Consider the following 21,667-nt stretch of genomic DNA (forward strand, 5'->3'; position numbering starts at 1 on the left):
ACAAAGTTTCTGATTTTACCGTCTAGACACCATCAACCCCCTTAACACTACCTTCTCTGTCAAAAATCTGGGCAGGGCCCAAAAAAAACTGATGTCCAACTAAGCTCGGAAATATATTTCTTCCAACTAAAGCTGGCAGGATTCTGGTGAGCATATTTGAAGCCAACAAAAAGCAGGATTGGAAAATTAAGAATGGTTAAAAAGAAAGAAAGAGGGCAAGTACAAAACTCTTTCACAAATTAACAAGGCTCAATGGCATCAAGTACTTGGAAAGTTTCCATCTCCACCCCAACTTCTAAATAAAGTGGCATGTCAGCTCTGAAGATAAATGCTGAAATTTTTTGAGCCTCACTATCCTCGGTAAAGGCTCCATGTCTGACAGATGCAGATAATAAGAGAACTAAAGCACATGCTCAAGAGGATAGCAACACTCACCTGGATTTTTACAGCAATTCTCTGAGCTCAAAGTCATCCTCACAGCACACAAGGAAGGAAAGATTACATAGGATTGAGAAAAGAGGTAAGAAATCAGTTGCTGGCTGGACGCAGTGGCTCACGCCTGTAATCCCAACACTTTGGGAGGCCGAGGCAGACAGATCACGAGGTCAGGAGATCAAGACCATCCTGGCTAACATGGTGAAACCCCGTCTCTACTAAAAACACAGAACATTAGTTGGGCGTAGTCCCAGCTACTCGGGAGGCTGAGGCAGGAGAATCGCCTGAACCCAGGAGGCGGAGGTTGCAGTGAGCTGAGATCATGCCACTGCACTCCAGCCTGGTGACAGAGTAAGAACCCATCTCAAAAAAAAAAAAAAGAAAAGAAATCAGTTGCTTGTTCAGGGATAGAAAGTGGCAGACTGCACAAGGATTGAAAATTTGTTACCCTTCTCAGATTACCCAATTGCTTTCCTCCAAGCCAGCTGAGGAAACACTACTTTATCCTAATAATAGCAGTAGTAATAATAGTAATGGCAGCTATCACTGAGTGACTACTATATGCTAGGCACTACACCAATGTTTCATATTTATAATTCTCACAACAGTATACCTTTCAACTTTATGTTTGCCATAGAGCAGGATTCAGCAGAAGAAAGATCTGTCTTGGATCACATCTAAAGAGGATTAGTTTCTGAAATTTCAAAAGAATGGTTTAGATGATATCTTCCTTATAAACTGCCCTTTAACATTATAAAGACTTTTCATATATATTTTTTCATTTCCTCTTTGCAAAAGTCTTCAGTGGCAGGAATCATTACCCATATTTCATCTATGACAAAACTAGGCCCAGGAAGGTGGTGACCAAAGCCACATACTCTTAAGAACAAGGCAAGGCTTAACCACAGGCATCCTGACCTCAAGTCCTGTGTCAAAGTTCCACCTACAATGTGGCCCCACAGGGTAGGTCCTGAGAATATTGTGAGTGCTAAACATAGTCTACTCAATTCAACTGACATTCACCGAGCACCTACCTACTGTGTGCTCCTCACTGTGCTCTGTGCTGGAGGCTCAGAAGTGAAAAGGTCACAGGTGCTGTGGGAAAGGAGTTCATAGATGTGTGAGTAACCATGCAAATAAGTAAGGACAATATGGAGCGCTATGTGCTGACCAAAGTAGGGGGATTAGTCAGGGTTCTCTAGAGGGACAGAACTAATGGAATAGATATGTAAATAAAAAGGAGTTTATTAAGTATTAACTCACACGATTACAATGTCCCACGATAGGCCATCTGCAGGCTGAGTAGCAAGGAGATCCTGTCCGAATTCCAAAACTGAAGAACTTGGGAGTCCAATGTTCTAGAGCAGGAAGCATTGAGCATGGGAGAAAGATGTAGGCTGGGAGGCTAGGCCAGTCTCTCCACATTTTTCAGTCTGCTTATATTCTAGCCGTGCTGGCAGCTGATTAGATTGTGCCCACCCAGACTAAGGGTGGGTCTGTCTTCCCCAGCCCACTGACTTAAATGTTAATCTCCTTTGGCAACATCCTCATAGACACACCCAGGATCAATACTTTGTATCCTTCAATCCAAGCAAGTTGACACTCAGTATTAAGCATTACGGGGTGGGGGACGACATGATAGCTCTAGGAGTGTGCGGTGCTTCAAGGAGGAGGGGCACCTGAACTAGGTTAGGAGGATGAATTCAGTTTTAAGCATACTCTTTTTTAATTATCAAGGAAAAAAGGCATAAAAGATTAGTAATTTGTGCAATACTAGAGAGTGCCTAAGATCAAATATTTAGAAATCTTGACAAATATGAATCTGCAGGTCAGACTATATGGCATCAATTTAGGATAGACAGTTAATGTAAAAAACAAGTGAAGACATTTGAAAGAATAACGAGGTCCTTCTGTCCTTCCTAAAGGGTATATGCTCAATGAAAATATCATGTTACATTGAATTAATTTACTTACCTTCTTATTTATTTTTGAGACAGGGTCTTGCTCTGTTGCCCAGGCTGGAGTGCAGTGGTGCAAACATGGCTCATTGAAGCCTTGACCTCCTGAGCTCAAGCAATCATCCTACCTCAGCCTCCTGAATAGCTGGGACCACAGGTGTGTACTACAATGCCCAGATAATTTTTTTTAAGAGACAGGGTCTCTTCATGTTGCCTAGGCTGGTCTCAATCACCTGGCCTCAAGCTATTCTCCCTCTTTGGCCTCCCAAAATACTGGGATTGTAGACATAAACCATCACACCTGACTTCAGGTTACATTTTAAAGCCAAACGAATCGATCCCAATAGTTAAATGCTGTCTGCAATTCTGACCACTTGTTAGAATGGCAAATTCAAAATATTACAGTCCACTAAGGACATCAGGAACAGCCAGACACTTATTTTCTGGTGCATGTCTGACTGTGGCAGAAGTTGAGACATTCATGCTGTGAGCTGTACTGCCCCAGCAATTGCTCATGGATGTGTTGTATTAGTCTGCTTTCACACTGCTATGAACTGCCTGAGATTGGGTAATTTATAAAAGTAAGAGGTTAATTGACTCACTGTTCAACGTGGCTAGGGAGGCCTCGGGAAACTTACGATCGTGGCAGAAGGTGAAAGGGAAGCAAGGCAACTTCTTCACAAGCAAGCAGGAACAGTGCCGAGCAAAGGGGGAAGAGCCCCTTATAAACCATCAGATCTCATGAGAACTCACTGACTATCATGAGAACAGCACAGGGAAAACTGCCCCCGTGATTCAATTACCTCTACCTGGTCTCTCCTTTGCCATGTGGGGATTATGAGGATTATAATTTAAGATGAGATTTGGGTAGGGACATAGGCCTAACCATATCAATTGTCAACTGGTGGGCTTTCAGGAAAAGGGAAAATGGGCTATCTGGCCCAGTTGATCATGTCCATTCCAAGTCCTATCCTTTGGCAACATCATGCCAAAGACATTAAGGTGGAATTTCTACCTTCTGAGGCCTAATGTCCAAAATCCTTTCCTTCCTGTTATTTGTCCCCTTGTTTCAATCCCACCTCCCTTCCTCTCCCTCTCGCTCAATTCTCCTGCCACCTCTCCCCCAATCCTCTAGCATATGGCTTAGTGTCATGGAGATGTATCAAGTTTCTGGGTAGAAACTGAGGATTTCATTTCCAGTTAGTTCTTCCTCCTTTCTTCCTCTCCTTCTCTCTTCCTATTTGCCCCTTTTCTTCCTGATGTCCACTCTTCCTGCAGCAATAGCATTTTACATTACATCTTAAATTTCACCTAGGATACGAGAGACGTGTGTCTTACTGAAGGGATATAGGACAGGCCACCTTTCAACAGGAAGAAAGAAAGGTGATCATCATCGAATTTTAAAACTCAATGGAATAAAAGATCAGAATGTGGCTTCCCCACACAAGGCACTCTTTATTTCACGACGGGTCAGTGTTTGGATTCATTTATCAGCATGAGGAGGCCAGCTACACAGGAGACACCAATCACTGCCTGCCTATTTATATGCAGGAATCTGCCTGCTGTTCTAAGCAAACCCACTTTGCTCTTGGCCTCTGAACCTACATCTGGTTGAACCAGAGTTGGGCACCTGAACTGAATTCAGTCTATTCATAGGCTGGCCAGCTATCTATCACTTGGTTGCCTGCATCAAAAAATTAGTATGGACCCATGAGGCTCTCCATATAAACATTTTAAGTTGAGAAACTGGAAATCTGAGTCAGAATGCCACAGTAGCTAAGTTACAGGAATATGAAGTAAACTCGGGTGGGCCACAAGGAAGCTTAAGATAAACCAGAGAATCTAATGAAGCAAGTGGACAGTGAGAAGAGATGGCATGAGGAGAAAGAGAGACTTCATGTCCCTAATGATTCTGTGGTTTCTACTTGAGTCTATCCTTACAATCTTCCTCCTCCTTCTTGCAGGAATATGTTTCAGTTATTTGCAACCTAAAGGAATCTGACCAGAATGTAAAATCATTGACCTAGTAATATGATTGCTAGTCTGAGCCTGGAGGTAGCTCCAGTTTACTTCCAAGGCTTGCCAAAGATTCAAATGGAGTTACCAGGAATTGTAGGTTTAGTCACTGTGAATTATGCAAAATGTTAACCAAAAGCTACACTGACCTTTGATGTCTGAATTTCCTCATCAACAGGCTAATCCTTGACAGAAACACTGCAAGGATTTCTTCTCTGCAAAACTACCCTCTTCCTTCACACTGAATCATCAGAAAGAGGAGCCGGCTGCGTGCCTAAATTCATCCCTTATTTTAATTAACCCAAGGATGACATGGAGGCCTTGGAGACCTTGTACAGTGCTGTGTGTTCAGCAGTAAATATCCACCCATTGTAGTCAGGAGCCAGCATCTTCATCATGCTTTCTTGTTAGAACAAGCTTGTCCAACCCATGGCCCATGGGCCACATGTGGCCCAGGATGGCTTTGAATGTGGCCCAACACAAATTTGTAAACTTTCTGAGAACATTAGGAGATTTTTTTTTGTGATACATATTTTTAAGCTCATCAGCTATTGTGTTAGTGTATTTTATGTGTGGCTCAAGACAATTCTTCTTCTTCCAATGTGGCCCAGGGAAGAGGAAAGATCGGACACCCCTTTGTTAGAACATCAAGCTCTATTACTTTGAAGTTGTTATCCTGGATTACCAATCAGAATTTGTGTTTTCACCATTACTAAGCCTACTCTTTAATTCTCTCAATCATCTCTGTTCTAAGAGATAAAGAATGACAGGAATCATTAAAAGTGAGAGACTCTGAAAAACTGGTTGGTTCATTTTAGAGTTCTATGAAGTATTCATTTCCTCCTTCACCACCCCGCTTTGTTTACAAGTGAGTATCCCTCTGTTGCTCTCCTTTGTCACAAATATTCACATGAAAGACATCCAGATAAATCCACGGTGTCTTATTCTGAAGAAATGTGCTGTGCATCGCACCAATAGGAGCTCTAATTCCCCTATGGTTCAGGACACTCCAGTGACTCAAATGACCTTTCTACCAAAGGATCTGCATCACTTCCTTTGTTCCTGTTCTGCACAATATGGAATTACAATAATGTGAATAATTTTTCTTTTACAAAAAAAAAAAAAAAACCCCACGAAACACAGGAAATCTATCAAAAACAGTTTTGACAACTGAGAAAATCACGTTTTAATCTGTTTAATTAACCACAGTAAAATTTCTTTTCTGCCAGCAAAGAATTTTACAAATTTTACAAAATTGGACTAAAGTCAGTTTAGTGAGCATTCCAAGAACAAGTTTGTTAAATTGAGACAGAAAAGTAGCATTTAATTGATAGCTATATAGCTAGTTACTACAGGAGCAGGTGAGAGAGATGGAAAATTAAGGGTGTGCCTCAGTCAAGTTATCATACCTCAAACTTCCTAAGAGGCTAAATCTAGTAAATACTTTAAAAACATAAAAGCACACATTGGTTCTGAGTTCAGTCAGTAAAATGGTCCACTAGCACAAGGCCAGTGACCAGGGATGGTTCCAACTCTGGGCAAAAGAAAGAAGACTCAGAATGGCATCTGGCATCAGAGGCCCCCACAGAAGGGGCTAGGCTGAGGGCACAGCCCAGCATAAGGCAGGTTGGTGTCTGGCCCAATGCAGACGTATGAAAGGGCTGGCAGAACATGGCATCAAAAGGGCATAGCAGTATGTTTGAGAGATTCTCTCATATGAGGACTAGAGGTCAGCCTTGGGGTCTTCTGCAGGGAATCTAGGCAGGAAACCAACAAAAGGGGTCAAGATGTAAACCCAGTTAAGGGAACCAAGGCACTACCTGTGCATATGAAATGAATAAGGGTCATGTTGGGGTAGGGCCATCAGCAGAATGATGAGGCTGACCAAAAGACCTATTGAACAAGGGGCCTTTACTTCTTCTGCTAATAGCCAGACTGCTTCCAGGGCTTGGAAGCGGGCCAAGACAGCTAGGGAGAATGATGGATTTAAAGTGCTGGCAACAGTAAATACATGATAAACGATATTGCTGTTGTTTATTGTGGGTGAAAGGATTAGCTGGGAGAAGGTGGGTAACACTGGAAGGGGTCTCTGAACCTGAAAACTACATAAAGCGCAATGGAGATGCATGTGTGGCGGGTGAAAGTCCAAGCAGGTGGGGCTGGATCTGTGGAAAGCATGGCAGCAGGAACAGGTGGCAGATGAAGTCGGGAGGTGGATAAGAGGTGTGTTTGTACTGGAGAGAGAGGCAGACCACAGGGTCCAGAAGTCAGAGCTGGCCAGAGGCAGGTGCCCATGGTGCTGGAGTACAGGGGCAGGATTCTAGTCCCTTCCAGCAGAGAGAGGGAATATTCCTAAGAATAAAATCAGGGGTGTACAAACAGGAGCAATAGCATGGGTAATCTAATAATTCCTCTGCAACACAGGTAACACTCGTCTCATCTAAAAGCTGATACTCAGGTATTTTGCAGGTAAAGTCTCTTATTGACATTTTACAACTTTATGAGACAAGTTGCATTTTTTCTTTAGGACACTTACTGGTATTTTTAATTACACATATATTTGCAATTATTTATTTCATGCTTATCTCTTTAATTAAACTACAGGCTCCATGAGGGCAAGCATCATATTTGTTTACTTTATGTTTTGCATTTAGTAGGCACTCAACAACAATTGCCTGCTGAATAAATAAAAGTAGTGTCACCCTTTCCTACAGGTGACAAAACTGTATCAAAAGTTTTTTTGGCCAAGTTAATCTTGCTAGTAAGTGGTAGGTCTGGGTCTTTAGAGGTGACTGAAGAGTATTCTCTTTCTATTAGGACCTCTATCTAATGTTGTCAGAGCTTAGTGTCACAGTTATTGTGCAAAGGATATTGGTCAAATCTAGTCAATCCAATATATCATCAAGAATAGGCTAGTTATCTCCAGTCCATAAGTAATAATGTTACTATTACCATACATACAATCCAACACTCATCATAACATTACCACTGTAATCACTGTTGTATACAGCATCACAGCATTCAGAAAACTTTGATTTTCAGCATCCTTGGGAAGAAGGCATAAAGATATTTTATAGGAAACTGAAACTTGTGAGTTGCCTGAGATGATGCAACTGAGAAGTGGAACTGAGAATCAATTCCAGGTGGAATTTCACCTGCAATGTAAGAGGAATTTTTTTAAGTACTTAAAATGGAAAATATATTGAATGTGTAAAGATACTTAAAATGTAAATTCAAATGCTAATATATGACCAGTTCAAGATCAGATGATAAGCTTAATGGCAGAAATATCTCTAAGTATTCATTCACTTAGAAGATCAGAGGATGAAGAGAAATTACAGAAAGGGTAGTACCTTTGACTCAGTTGAGTCTGATGACCTACTCCTAAAACCGTGAGCTGGAGAGGAGGCCAGTGCCCACAGGAGACCTGCCTGTAGAGTGGCACAGGCGCTGGGTGACTGGCCCAGCTGCCAGCTGAAGATCAAGTGCATATCTCTAATGGTCTTACCAACCTCCTGGCATGTTTCAGGTGGAGTCAGCATAAGGATCCAAAATACAAGAGCAATGAATGCCAACTGCTGGACAGAATCTCAGTCTGGGCAGGCCACAGGCGGTCTGGCCACAGCCCAATGGATGGAAGTCTCCAGTTTCCAGGAAGAGAAGATAGCAAGAGAAAAGCACAGCCTCAATCCTTAGGGGCTCGAATAATAGCCCTTTAGAAAGACAAAAAGCATATAAATGCAGAAAGAAGAGGGACTGATCACTGATAGAAGAGCTACTCTGTGCAAGGTACTGCTCAGTACCTTACCTGTATTATTGCATGTAGTCATCATAACAAAGTTATAGGGTAGTCAAAACCCTCTCAACGTTACAGATGATGAAAGTGATGCTGTACTTGCTCAAGGCCACACAGCTAATAAGCACTGGAACCACAATTTGAATTTATAGCTGTCCCCTGCCGGTCTTCAGGGCACATGGAAAGGAAGAGAAAGCCCCCTCTCAACAAGTGCCCCAGGAGTCAAGCAAGTCTGCCTCCTGAGTCAGCTTAGAAGCATGGGTCTCTAGACACCTGGGTTGAGTGAGAGGTATGTATGTGAGAGGGGTGATGAAGACTGAATCTTGTGCTGATTTGATATCTCGAGTGATTGTGGGTCTGGGAGCAGGTGGGCAGTTCAGTGAGGAGCAGAGGAAAGTAGAAACAGTAAAAATGAGACTGGAGTCAATAGAATAGAAAATGTAGTAGGCTTTCATATGGCCATTTTAATAAGTGATATGCTTTCTGAACACCTGCCATCCTGGGCTATAATACCATAACATTATAATTTGGTTTACAAATGAGTGTATCACTTCTAAGCAGACAGAAATACTCTGTAGCATTAATGCAGGGGAGTCTTTGATATTTGAAAATGCCTGTTTACTGGGAAGAGCCTGAGACTTTCCACCTACACTGTTTGTTTTCCTTCTCTTCGTCTCCATCCCCTGCATTTTGCTGCCTTTGGATGAGTGGCTTTACCCTCCTACTAGGTAATGAAAAACCCAGTGCCCTGAGACCAAACAGCCCATTTGCTCAATGGAAGTCAAGTGCCTCTGACACATGCCAACATTCTGTTGATGCAAACAACAAAGAATGGCAACAAAAGCTAAAATGACAGCATTTATTTAAGGTTTTTTTGCTCTCCTAGATATGTAGATTTAAAACCTCTTGACAACGACAAAAATAAATAAATAAATAAAGCCTCCTGACAATGACCCACAGTAAGAAGTACACTTTATGTTGCAACCTACAGCTTAAGAGGGAACATGTAGATGTGTGTATGTGTATAAATGACACAAAGGTTACAAACATTACCTGGCTATATTATGGGTTGCGAATACACTCTGATATTTTCTATTCTACTCCAGTTTCTTTACAACCAAAAAAAAAAAACTGGAGTGACCTACTAGAGTAACTTTATGATCCACTAATGAGCTGAACTTAAAATTTGAAAATCGCCATCTGGACCTAGAGTATAAGAACAAACTCATAGTGTTATAGGAACTCCCCCATAAAAGGAAGGTAAAGAAGGGTAGGGAAGTTGTAGGAACTGCACGTATGCTTTCTCCTCCATAGATAGCACCATAAAAGCCCATCCCAAAGGTGAAATCAAGACGACTTGCGTGGAGGTGATCACAGGCTGAAAGAGCCCAATAAAAAAGGCACAATTCATTAAAGCAAACCAACAACAACAAAAACTTTCTCCTGGCTAAAGGACCACTGAAATAATGTAACTCAAGAATCCCTGTAAACATTTTTGATGATCCACAATACCACCAAGCATTATTCACAAGGAGAGCATTGTTAGAAAACTGAATTTATCCAGACCTGTGTATGTGTGTGTGTGTATGTTATAAAAACAGGCCAAGTGATAGTCGCTGTTGCATTTGCAGAATTTCCAGTCATTAGGCTGACCTCAGGGCAGGCAAGTGTTTCAGGGAGCGTGTTCTGAATCATAATTGAGCCCTCAGCTGTATTGAGGCCAACGAGCTATATCTTGTGTGTTTTTTGGCATTTACTTTCAAGAAAATGTTCTAACTTAAATCCCTATTACTCCCTCCACTCACCAAGAAACTTCCTTCAGAGGACTGGACAGTTTAGAAGCAGTATTAATCCTCAGCTTTCCTGCAAACCACTCAGAGGCTTCAGTTATCCAGCTCAGTGCTCACAAAGAAAAATGCAGACATGGACATGACAACTGCACTCCCCATTTTTTTCTCATGTAATTATAGCTCCAAGTCTCACAATTCCAAGCCCTTTTCCTACAAACACACAATTTCTCCAGTCATAGCCACACACTGCCTCTATCATTAATGTCTCTTATCAGAATCTTCAAAGCACTCTTTCTGGGGGGCACAGAAGAGCATGTATAAGGGAATACATTCCACTCTTAGTACTAGGCTGCTCAGCTAGCAGAAAGGGATCACCACTGAAAACTGGGCGCTCCATTTCCCTGCAATCACAGATTGGCCCATTACTAAACATCTATATATACTTTGTCAGAATGAACCCCAATTTATATGCCAGTCCAGATGTTTCATACTTAATAGGCACCATTACCAACAAATATTGCTGCAATGAGTTACTTGTGGGAGAAAACTAAATTTTCTTTGGATTCTTACATAAGGCAGGATTTCCACTTATCCAGTGTTGCATAAGTGTGAAGGAAGGAGAGTGAAACCAGTTATTTCCAAGATCTCTTTTAGGCCGTTAGCCAGTGATCTGAGAATGACATGAACATTATAATCATATTTTAGCGCATTCTGTATTTGAACACATCCTGGGGTTCTCTGAACCAAAATATGTTCTGAGTTTTGGTCACTACCCCAAGAGTATCTGTGGTCAAATTCTGATGTTGGATCCTGATGCCTCCCAGTGCTTGTGTAGGTCTCAGCCCCCACCTGGATGCTACTGCTTCCTACTGGGTACAACCCCTGGCAAGGGATTCAGGGAATGCTACTGCCACCAAATCTCCCCCTCGCCACCTCTGCAAAATGCAAAAGATGCAAGTTCAGAGGGAAAACTATGCTTTCCTGTCTTAACATAACCTTTTCTTAACCGGGTTAAAATTTATCATCAAAGAAGGAAAGGTAGAATCAGCTTCTAGCAAATGGTGAAACTGACAATCTTCCTCCTCTTCACGTTCCCCAATCACATCAACCAGGCCACACAGAACTACGGACTCAACACTAGTTTGCTGAATGGACAGGGGTCCAAACAGTCAGGAAACCATCACTGTAAGGAGTCAACACAAGTGAGAGGAAATCAAACATGACTTGACAGAAAGTAATGCTGATATTTTGGCCATGATTCCCAGGACCCAACTGACCAACGGGAATGGCCCTGCAGAATTTCTATAAAGAGGCTGAATGGTGCAATCTGGTTGAAAGGGGATGCGGTGGATTTTTCACATTTATTTTTTACCATGACCTAGTGTAAGAAATTTACCTAATCAGTATACACAAACACAGTGTGTAAAAATGAAACAAGTTTTATGAAACAATACTTACCCTTATGACACTATGCTGCAGTACACTCTGACATTTTCTACTGATTCTACTACAATAAAAATGAAAGATCTGGTCATGACCCACTAAATTGATTTCATGACCGACTAGTGGGTAGAGAGCAGCAGCTGGGGGAAAAATGGTACAAAAACCTTGTCTTGAAGCTGTGCTCTGGTCATAATTGGACTGTTTGGGGTGACTTGGGAAGACTCAGAGATTAGGGAGGCCTGAAGCCTTAATGATGTTTAGTTTGAGAGTAACAAAAGACAAAAATGAAGAAATCAGTAACCTTTTTGGCTAGGGCCCTTCAACATCCCAACTGTGTATTTTTCTGAGAAAAGGGAGCTGGAAAACCAGGGTCCCTGATAGAGAACTAGGATGGCATGCAGAAAGTTAGAAAACTCCCAAAGCAAGATTTAAAAAATAGTTTGGGTATTTCAAAATAAAGTACTAGATCTAAATCTCTTCACACAAAACTCTTGAGCTGGAAAATACGATTACATCATAAATGGCCTAAAATATGACTCAAAGTCAAACTGTAGTTATAATAATCTTTATTCCTGAAATGATGGTTCCCTTATGATTCAAAAAATAATTAAAAGAATAAAATGGCTGTTTTTCTTCTATTACTATTTTGAAATGGCACCAAGATTAATTCATTCATTTCACCTTTTTCAATCATTTCAGGCTAAAAATGACTATATCTATACCTTATTTGGTTAATGTGTACACAGCTAATTATAGGAAGGCTACTTTTAAGTAGGTATCTTTTTTTTTTTTTTGTCTTTCTTTAGAAAAATAACTTCCTGTAGTTTTGGAAGCCAAAAGTTAAATATTAGAAAACTAACAGTTCAGCATCAGGAATAGAAACCAGCACACATATATGGAAGGTTTATAAGAAAGAATTACTATGGGTAATTCAAGACTTAGTTATAACAGAAAACACAACTTACAGCACATACCTCGTCACCATTTACTCTCCATTTCTTCAGGCCACTGGTTCACATTCACCACACAAAAACATCAACTGACAGACACTGAGGAAAGTGATGTGTGATGGCAGAAAGTATGTGGGTCTAGGATCTTACACTATTTCAATGGTTTTTATTTAAAGTCTTCTATAGAAAAAATTACTTGTCAAATGTGCTACAAATGGTTGAGTAAGCAGAGCTTTTGAAATAGATTTAGCAAATTCAACTGCATCTCATAATGGATTATCATTAACAAGGCATGAGTTCATACGATTAGTTAATAAGCAGAACAAGTATAATGTCTTTGGTTGAATAAAATCCAGTATTTTTTATTTATCAAACTCCAATTTCATTTCACAAATGTAAGTTATCATCAGCTCCCCATCCACTTTCCCCCATCTTCTTATCTCTTTCCCACCCTACACTTTCTCTCCCCCACAACCCAGGCTCCAAAAAGAAAAAAAAAAAACCCTCAGCTATTTGATCTTAATATCACTGCAAAAATCAAAACCAGTGTCTCCTGCCCCCAGAACAGTGGGTATCCCCACCTGGCCGCCTCCTGTAGCTCATGCAAAATTCAACCCATAATTACAGATGCATTCTCAGTTTACGCTGCACTTGAGATTCAATGGTGACTACTGTCAAGATGGAGAGATTTGTGAATAAAAATACAGTTCAACAGCAAATATAAATTAGTTTTCTCTTATTTGCCATTGACATGGGTAATGTACAGATAGTCCCTGATATATGATGGTTCAACTTACAATTTTTTTTTTTTTTTTTTTGAGACAGAGTCTCGCTCTGCTGCCCAGGCTGGAGTGCAGTGGCCGGATCTCAGCTCACTGCAAGCTCCGCCTCCTGGGTTTACACCATTCTCCTGCCTCAGCCTCCCGAGTAGCTGGGACTACAGGCGCCCGCCACCTCGCCCAGCTAGATTTTTGTATTTTTTAGTAGAGACGGGGTTTCACCGTGTTAGCCAGGATGGTCTCGATCTCCTGACCTCGTGATCCGCCCGTCTCGGCCTCCCAAAGTGCTGGGATTACAGGCTTGCAACTTACAATTTTTTGACTTTACAATGGTGAAAAAGTGATATGAATTCAATAGAAACCATACTTTGAGTACTCACATGACCATTCTGTTTTTCACTTTCAGTACAGTATTCAATAAATTACATGAGATATTCAATACTTTATTTTAAAATAGGCTTTGTGTTAGATGATTTTGTCTAACTATAGGCTAATGTAAATGTTCTGAGCATGTTTAAAGTAGTGTAGTCTGAGCTATAATGTGTGGTAGGTTACAGGTATCAAGTGTATTTTCAATTTATGGTATTTCCAACTTAAGATATGTTTATCTGGATATAATTCCATTATAAGTTGAGGAGCATCTGTATATAACTACACACTACAGGATGACAGGTTTTCCTGATATACCCTCATGTAACAAATTATGGGTCAAGGGAGAAAATCCCCCAGCAAAGAATATACTGATAACTTATAGGACCCCCCACCCTCTACCGCCAAAAAAGTGCCTTACCAGAATCTAAATGGCAAGCTCAGGAAATGTTTAAGTTTCAGACTTAAAGTAGACTTTAGTCAACTCCAGAGTGGGCTACATTGTTCCTAAACTGTGCTAGTCAGGAATCCTAGAAGGGGTGCCAGACCATTACGGAGCACGTGGATAAGAGTAAGAGGGAAGTACACTTAGAAATGAGGTGTGCAAAGTGGCCAAATCCCTCTAGACCCAAAAGAAAGAACTAGTTATACATGTGTTTCTTTTGGTGAACTTGGAATTGGATCTGAAATTTCGGAAGATCTGAGAGGGCACAGGTGAGTTTTTCTCAATTCTATATCTTTTCAACATTAATAAAATTAATATTCACTGGACTATTACCCCCATCCTATCTCATCCCGTTCTCTGTATCTGGAAGGTTGCTCTTCTCTGCCTTCCCCTGGTTAATTCTCACTCAATAATGGCTCTTCTGGGAAGCCTTGGTGTGAGTGAGACACATCTCCTTGAGCCTTCGTGGCACTGGGCAGAGTTGTATCATAAAATCTGCCCCCGTGTTCTGCAACTGTCTGTCACTGATCTGCCTCCCTCAAGGGACTGTGAGGTCCTCAGGGGCAGTGGAAGTGTCTAATTCATCTGTATCTCCCCAGCACCAAACATTCGGTCTGGACATAATAGACAGTTATTCAATGTACTAACAGATATGAGTAACACAACTATTATCCCTTTACTATCAAAAGCAGAGTCATTTTTCATGCAATCATGGTACTCATAGTTAATGCCACACAAAAACTGGAAAACTTTAATATTTCTTAAGCAAAATAATGACAAAAGAATCAAGGCAAAAGGATGGAGATGGAGTTTCACTCTTATTGCCTAGGCTAGAGTGCTGTGGCATGATCTCCGCTCACTGCAACCTCCACCTTCTGCTTTCAAGTGATTGTCCCACCTCAGCCTCCCAAGTAGCTGGGATTACAGGTGCCCACCACCATGCCTGGCTAATTTTTGTATTTTTATTACAGACGGGGTTTCACCACATTAGCCAGGCTGGTTTCGAACTCCTGACTTCATGATCCGCCCGCCTTGGCCTCCTAAAGTGCTGGGATTATGGGCATGAGCCACCACGCCCAGCCCAAAACGTCTTTTAATAAAGGCAAAGGTTTATTTACACATATTCAAATAGAGGAAAATGCTGATGTATATATCTTCACTGGGATGATAACTTACCACATAAGCCCATCCAGCTGCAAAAGCAGCTTAAATGATATAGTTCTTTTAATTTGCTAACCTAACTAAGTCAGGTTCTTGTCCACACTGATTTGTTGGACAAAATTAAACCAACCTTGTATTAGTTTGTGCTTTCCTTTGTACTTTGTCATGCTGATTCCTCTTGTCATAGTTGCTTGGATGATCTAAACATTTAGAAACAAAAGTCCAAAGTCTGGTGATTCATTGCTTTCTATGGGATGCTACTGCTCCCTCAGCAGCATCAGCTTCAGGAAGATGATGTACATTATTAAATTACTTGACAATGACAAAGTGAACTAGGATGGCATTACATACACACTTTTTTTTTTTGGTTTTGTTTGGTTTGGTTTGGTTTTTTTTAGACAGAGTCTCGCTCTGTCGCCAGACTGGAGTGCAGTGGCGCTATCTCGTCTCAGTGCAACCTCTGCCTCCCGGGTTCAAGTGATTCTCCTGCCTCAGCCTCCCCAGTAGCTAGTACTAGAGGCGCCACACACACATTTTTAAATTGGATTTGTTGCTTGAGATTATGCCTGCTTGTCTATTCAGATGAAAAGCACCTGCTTATGAAATGAGCCTAAGAAGTCTGACAGATTTAATATCTGACATCAGTTTAGGGGAAGTGATGGAAGCTAACTTCAAAGGTCAGGTGAATATTTTGATGGAACTTCAGAGAATTCAGTTATGGTAAGTAAATATTTATGGATAACCTGAAATAAATACTGCACTGTGTTCTGCATAAGATATAAATGAAACTTTTTTCTTTTTTATTAAGGTTTTATCTTTAATTATGATACTCCCTTGATAAGAAGGAAGGAACACTACACATATCCAGATCTCTAGTCAAAAAAATGAGGCTTTCTGAAATGGTTACAGATTTTAACAGCAAAAGCCCATAAAATTAATAACCAGTACTCATTTTTAAAACATACACCTCCAAATTTATATTGAGAATCATAAGATGACATGGATAATTTACTTATGACACAAAGGCAGTAGAAGGTAAATCTGTTTGTTCAAAAGTCATAAGTAGATTTTTCTGTTTTTGTAGTTTATATTAATGGATGGATACCTACCATTATTATACTAAAAACTAATTTTGAAGAAATCTGAGCTTCATAAGAATTCAAATACATGCAAAGGCAATGTTCCAGCATATCTGAATTACAAGGGATCTAGCCCTGCCTTCTTAGTTTTATAATGGTTCTCTAATGAGTCTAAGAATCTCTGCAGAAAGCTCATTTTCAGCTAGTAGTATCTAATAGAAGTCACTTCCTACTCATTTGTTCCTTATTTTCAAGGCTTTCAAGATCAACTGTACAGGAAGAGACTACAGTATTGGATGCATCCCAGTCTCTGGGACACATCAATTTCCAAACGTTACTGCCAAGGCTATGTAGAAGAGTCAAAAAATTTTTAAAAATCCTGAAAAGGAGCCGTTGTTCTAACTAGTTGAAGGTGATGATTTATCAAGAACTGCTAATCTGCTGCAATGTGGAGAGCCCCAGCACATTCACTTTCCATCTTGGTGTCAGAATAATTTCTAATTATGGTTTGGGGCAGTTTTCTCACTTGAAGCTAAACAGAAATTTGAGGAAATGTATGTATTTAAAAAAGCAATCATCCACTCTGCTGGTAAATAAAGACACAATTATGCACAAACGGTGCCTAGGCAATTTAGGGGGTTATATAAATGACTGAACTGTTATTTTTAAACTGAAGTGAAAACAACGTATTCTTATTTATGAGAGAAGGGAAGTAAAATGATTCACTAAGTGTTCGAGTTAGATTGCATATCATTAATGTGTAAAATGGGATTTAGGTAGTTATTCTACATAGATTTAATGCTATGTTGGAATTAACTACAATTGGCAACAAGAACTTCATGCAAAAAATGACCTTTAGATTTTCATAAAAACCTCATTTCTGCAACTTATTATTGTGTATGACTTTGGACAAGTTACTTAACCTCAGTTACCTGAGCCTCAGTTTCCTTATCTTTTGAATAGGGTTAATAATGCCACCTTTTAGGATTCACACACATTCAAAAACTTAGCATTTGTTAGCTATAGCTATTAGACATTACCGTGATGTTCACTTGCCTCCAGGATGAACATATTTACGCTTTTTCCTAACCAGAGAATAAACCCAGAACCAAAATATATAGGTCCTAATAAGTACCCTAATAAAAGGGGAACATCTATCCAAATTACATTCCCCATCCCTTCCATTTATGTCCCCATTGCCCCATTTGATGCCTAATTCCACTTTTGGGATTTATTACCTGGTGCTAAGCATTGACTTCTTCCTGAAGAGGCCCCTAAAAATGCAAAAGCTCAAGGAAACAATAATTAAAGCTATCATCACTTTGTAAGAATGCATTTGTGTGGTTTTCTCCAAGACAAAATTATCCCACATACTAACACTTGGTACCTGGGAAAGAATAAAATAGCCATTAAAAAGGAGCAATCCTCTCAACAGAGTAAATGACAAATAAGTTTACAAAAAAAGTAAAGGGGCAAAAAGGCACAGGATATATTTTGCAATTTTGCTTAAGTAAGTTTTGTCAGTTAATCATTCATTAGGTACTAAGAACCTTTGGACAGAAACTCAAGAAAATGGCATTAGTAGTTGCCTCTAAGGAGGAGAACTGGTTAGGCAGGTGCAAGAGTGGGAATAGAAGGGCAACACCCACTTTCACTGCATATCCTTTTGTACCATTTGATTTTGGCACTGAAGGCATGAATTATCTACACAAAAGTTTTAATTAAAAAAATTCAATCCTCACACCCTGTTATTTCTCCTACATCATCTTTTAGATTATTTGTTCACATTACATGACATTTAAACATTGACTTTTGGCCGGGCACAGTGGCTCATGCCTGTAATCCCAGCCCTTTGGGAGGCTGAAGCAGGAGGATTGCTTGAGCCCAGAAGTTCAAGGCTGCAGTGAGCTATGATCATGCCACTGCACTTCAGCCTAGGTGACAGAGTGAGACCCTGTCTCTAAAAACAAACAAATAGAGAAGTTGCATTTCTTCCCTAAAAAGCAAGTTGGAGTCATGTAAAATTTGATAGGCCTCTAAAGACTGATTTTTCTTTAAAGTATTAAACATAAAAAACACTCAAAATCTAAAGATACAAAATTATTAGACAATTAACATTATTTACAGACTTTCTGTATATGCAGTTTCCTTCACTAAAACTTGGGCTTCCTGCACACAGGGGCCGTGTTTTGTTAATCTTTGAGGCTTCACTGAGGCAAACACTGGACTTTCACAGGAATACTTTCTTGAATTCCAAGGAAGAAAAGCCATTAAATGAAACATGATATTTTGATTAAGAAGGAACTTCTCAAGATTTTTATAAAAATAAACAAAACAACAATAACAACAGAAAGAGGGACAGGGACAGGGATAGGGGATAGAAGAAATAGCTATAAACCACCTACATTCATAATAGAACTTTTGAGACCTTACTGATTGCAAATGCTTGTGAAACACCAAATACATCATAAGGAGGGAGAATTAAGGGAGAATTAAAATAATGAGAACATTTGTTCAACAAAATATTTGCTACATGCCTATTGTGTGCAAGGCCTTGGTGACAAAATGTTGACCAATGCAGACATGATTCTAGCCCTGACAGGTTACGTAATAGTGGGAGATACAGAATGGTAAACAGGCAATTATCATGTGGTATGATAAATATAAAAGCAAGTTTACAGAGTTTTAGGAGCTCATAAAAGGAGAACCAATTCCACGCTTGGAAAAGTGATGTCTAAGTGGGGCTAGAGTTTTGGAGTTCTCTAAACTCGAGTTCAAATCCTGGTTTTACAGGTTACACTCTATAACCCTGGCTAATTTATTCAATCTCTCTAGGCCTCAGTTTCACCAACTTTAAAATAGGAATTATGATACTACTGAGTTCAAAGAGTTGATGTGAGTATTAATGAAATGCACATCATAAATCTGATACGGTGTGTGGCAAGTACCCAATAAATATTAGCTACTAATATTAGTGATAACAGTAAGCTGAGAACTTAAGGCAGGTAAAAGGGAAGAGAGGAACCCAGACAAAGGGAAAATGCACAAAATAAAAGCAATAGTCTGGTGAGCTGCACTGAAAGAACCTCGCTTGATCCATGGGTCAGGGGGTGCTTGGGGTGGGATCAGAGGTGAAGCTGAAGCTGGAAAGGCAAGCACAGTCCAGCTCAATGGGTTTATCTAAGCTCAGTGGGGGCCCCTTGAGAATTTTAGTCAGAGAAGGGACAGGATGAGATCTGAGTTTTTAAGAGACCAGTTTGGCTACAGTGTGGGAATGGAATGGAAAATGATAAGACTAGAGGCAGAGATCAGTGATGAAAATGTTAAAATAATTCCCTGGCTACCGTGGATTTTCACACTTGGGAATGCAGACATCACATGAAAAAAAAAATAGCAATCCAAAGAGGGTCTTCAAGTAACTATCTTCTTGCATTAGTATTTCATTCATTCATTCATTCATCCATCCACTCACTCAACAAGCATTAACACCTACCAAGGCAGGGAGCTGGTGCTGTGAGAGATTGCTACAACCATTGCCCTACATGACCCTGCTGTCCAGAAGCATCCTATCCAACACTGACTGCCCATATTCCTCTCCCTGCCTGGGAGGCCTGTTATCCTGGTGACCCAGATCATGTGCAATGCAAAGGCAGGCACCAGCAGGAGACCCAAACCCAGAGGCAGTATCACATAGTAGAAAAATGTCAGTGTATAGCTGACTTGTTATTAAAGGAGTAAATCTTCCATGACCCATTGCTAAGTGAATAATAATAGTCAACATTCATCAAATGTCCTGTCCTATGAATTTCAGGTAGATTAATAAATTTATTACAACAACTTTGTGAAATAGGTATTATTATGTCCACCATATAGATGAGAAAACTGAGGCAAGAAACACTCCCTAAAGGTCACAGAATTGGAAAGTGGTGGAGCTGAGATTCAGTCTGTTTTTATCCACTACACCATGTGATTTCTGGCAGTGGGCCACCAGGCTGATATCAGAATTAAACCAATTTAAAATGTATGCTTCAAAATCTGGGCAGGGGAAAAAGATCACTGCTCACTTAGGTATCAGGGAGGCCAAAGCTTGGAAGCTTTTATTATAGGAATAAAATGAAATGGATGAATAAATATGGTGACAGTCTCTTGAGGAGAAATTGGACTACTCTCATCAAAAGAGTGCCATCTTGAAAGGGTTTTCAAATCGATTTTGCTCTTTTAAGTTCAAACCATAGCTCTGCCATTTGGCCTAGAACACATTAGAAAGTATTCAAATGGGATTACATTCCTTATCAGTTTAAAAGAGTGGCACATCTCACAGACTCAAAGATGGAGAGGTGTGGCAAACAGATCAAAGGGCTAAGAGAGATCTGTTACTCTTTTGGTTTTCTGCTAATGGAGGGTGGAATAAAAGCTGATTATCTTACTAAGAAATTAGTAGAATATGTCTATTTTCTCAGGCCATGTAGGATTCCATTAACCAAGTAGTGAAGCAGGTGAGGAATAAGCATATTTTATCATAAGCTCTATGAAGCATTTCCAATGTGAAGTGAATACAGACAAAATAGAAAAAAAATTCTTAAATCTCCAGAAATGAAAGAAACCACTAGCTTCTTGCAATGCCACTGGATGCCAACAGCAACGGAGTCTTGAGCTGGGCTCTTAACTGGCAATGAGAAGAATCCCAGACCAGATGGCATTTTAAAATCCAATCGCACTCTATTTGTCTCTCCCCACTAACCTACATTGCACTTAAAGCAATTAGCCATTTCACAAGCTGCAGTATTTCAAAGTAGTTACAACCCTTGAGAACAGAAAAGCTCTCTTAATTGCTGTGAGTTTAAAAATATAGACAATAAAAATTACGGAATTTGTGAAACAACCATCTCTTAATTAAACACACACCCAACACCGCACAGAGTAGAGCTTTTCAAACCTAGTCCATTCATGCACACATTTAGCACAGCTCACCAACACACTTTCCTTCCATTCACTTACTAGTCCCGTTCTTTGGGACTCACTCGCCACCACTGAAAACGAACTTGAGAAGCCCCAGGTCTGTGGGCACCAACACCCCGTTAATTAATACAGATTGTCCTGCTCCAAGCCCCAAGCAGGACTTGGGGGCTTCGATGTCACGACTGGCGCTGCCCCCTGGAGGGACGCCCAGCCTCCACCTGCTCTCCCGGAGCGGCACCCCTCGTGGCCCCTGCTCCCTATGAAACACTCAAAGTTGCACTATCGTCGCTGTCGTTTAATTTTCAGAAATAAAAATGCTCGTGAGGCGGACTCCCCCGCCCACCCACCTGCCCGAGACCGTACAACCACACTGAATCGGATCCTCCAGAAGGCTGCCGGCAGCCTGGAGGTGTGAACAATGAACTTCTCTCTGACTCTGACACACACACACACACACACACACACACACACACACACACACACACAC

The 21,667-nt window shown here is 40.5% G+C and overlaps 1 protein-coding gene across 6 annotated transcripts in view; it reads right to left on the bottom strand.

The window, feature by feature from the left end:
• The window catches only part of DDAH1 (dimethylarginine dimethylaminohydrolase 1), a 254,705-nt gene that overhangs the window by 120,294 nt on the left and 112,744 nt on the right, over positions 1-21,667 (bottom strand). The window contains exon 1 of one of the 6 annotated variants that reach the window (XM_025377530.1): positions 21,528-21,621. The exons of 4 other annotated variants lie outside the window; for them this stretch is intronic. The gene's annotated coding sequence lies outside the window, so the exon portion shown is untranslated. Of the gene's footprint in view, positions 1-21,527; positions 21,622-21,667 lie in introns of those variants that run through there. One more of the 6 variants, XM_025377535.1, reaches the window with a different exon arrangement.

This window comes from Theropithecus gelada, chromosome 1 (assembly GCF_003255815.1).
Source record: "Theropithecus gelada isolate Dixy chromosome 1, Tgel_1.0, whole genome shotgun sequence".
NCBI lineage: Eukaryota > Metazoa > Chordata > Mammalia > Primates > Cercopithecidae > Theropithecus > Theropithecus gelada.